Below are 2,124 nucleotides of genomic sequence, written 5' to 3'. Positions count from 1 at the left end.
TGTGTATTTAATTTTGATCACTTTGTTGCTTGGTATTTACCTATATAATTTGCCATTCCTTTTGTAATTGAGTGAAATTAATTTACACAGATTAGTAATTATTATTTTTTGGGTTTGTTTAAAGGTTTTTACCTGAATCCTCTGGATCAACGGTGAACATGTCTATACACTGAAATAAATGGAAGTAAAAGCAAGACAAACTGTTTGATCCTTCGAGTAAATCCCTGTCATTAAGAGTCTGCGTGGGGTCATCCATTCCTTTTCAAGTGGGGAAGTTACACAGTTTAAAAAAGAACTTGACAGTATGAGTGAGAATGTGAGTATGAATGACAATGTGAGCGTGAGAGTGCATGGATGAGCACAAGTGTTAAGCGATCAATACCTTGATTATTATGATTAGTATTTCAATCACACAATCACTCTGATTATATGTGCGTTATGGGCATTTCTTCATAATTGTCATCAAGATTACGTATCAGTGTTGAAGTATTAGCCATTACCATGAATATCTGATTTGGTCACTGTGGATCCATGATTGTATTACATTTGTCTCATATTATGGAATATTGGCGGTCACCCATGGCGAGCGGGGGCCATAAGGTAATTTTTCCCTGGAAATAACACAAATCAACAAAAGGCCAACAGGGTTTTTGACCATTATTTACTAAAGTGTCAGGGCACTAATTGTCTAAACTTAATACATCTTTTTGCAGTTTGGGAATTAGTGTAATTAGGACTTGAAGAAGTGTGGGTGGTAGTTGTTCTTTATACTTTCTGTAAAAACATTCAATAAAAAGGGAGCAAGTTGGATAGAGAAAAAATTATAAAATTCAGATGTTAGATGTTAGATGATGTTATATGATAATAGAGCAGTAAGTTTTGTTAACGTATTTTTCTCCACATTGTCTCCTTTTTAAATTAGAACCAAATTCTATAGAAGATTTTCTTAGCTCAAATTTTAAAAATTCACATTGTTTTTGATAATTACCGTCCTCTGTAGCAGTCCTAAAATATTCTAAAATTGTATTTTTTATTATTTTCCTTAGAGCTTCATTTTGTAAGAGAGAATTATTAAGTTTCCAACAGGCTGGATATCTCTGAATTGGTTTGTCTGGTGATAAATTTAAAATTAATACAATTGCTTTGTGGTCTGATAAGGGTGCTGGCATAATTTCTGTTTTACAGTTCAGTTGAGTAAGGGATTCTGAAATTAACCAAAAATCAATTCTAGATTACAATGAACCCGCTCTGTTTGTCCATGTAAAGTCTCTTCAACCTGGATTATTAACTCTCTAGATATCAACAAGGCCTCTTTCATTTATAAAAACAGATAAGAACTCCCTGTAATTTTTTGAGGCCATCTATCAATTTTGTTATCAATAGTACAATTAAAATCTCCACCCAGTATTATTTTAACTTCAGAGAAACTTTCAACAATACTATCAGTGTTTGAAATAATTCTTTGTTTTGTCTCATGCTTGAGTAACCATAAATGTTTCCCAACAGAAAAAGTTGGTGACAATAACAGAAAACTATCAACATATATTGAGGTGCCACAGCCGTTTTCTTTTGTCATGATCCTCCGGGGTCAGGTCTTCCATGAAGAGCAGGTTCCTCTGAGTCAGGTAGTCCGCCTTTTTAGACATCTTCCACACGGCATCCTGGTAATGCCTCATAGCGAACTGGATCATGACATCGGTTGGGGTTGAGCCCTGGCCATATTTGATCTTCCGACCCTGTGCTCTGAGTCGCTTACATCCGAGAATTTTTCTTTGTGGCTTGGAACTATATTTTGACAGATGTCAATCACTTTCGTCCTGAGCTCTTCCCCTTCAATCTCCGGGAAACCCCGCAAACGTAAGTTCCAGCGGCGTTTAGAACGCGTCAGCTCGACAACTTGATTCTCTAGAAGTTAGATTTTTTCTTCAGCCTTATCAACTCTCTTTACTGTGGTCTTCAATGTTTCTTTGATGTCTTGCAAATTAGCAGAGATAAATTCAACTGACCTCTTCAGATCATCCATAGATTTTTCAAGAAAGATCCTTGCTTGCTAATAGCCAGCGTTAGCTCCTTCACGATATTGTCTGCCATTTCTTGCTCCATTTTACCTTTTTTGATATTAGT

This window comes from Poecilia reticulata, unplaced genomic scaffold (genome assembly GCF_000633615.1).
Source record: "Poecilia reticulata strain Guanapo unplaced genomic scaffold, Guppy_female_1.0+MT scaffold_286, whole genome shotgun sequence".
In the NCBI taxonomy this organism is placed as follows: Eukaryota; Metazoa; Chordata; class Actinopteri; order Cyprinodontiformes; family Poeciliidae; genus Poecilia; species Poecilia reticulata.
Note: the sequence above shows the minus strand (reverse complement) of the source record.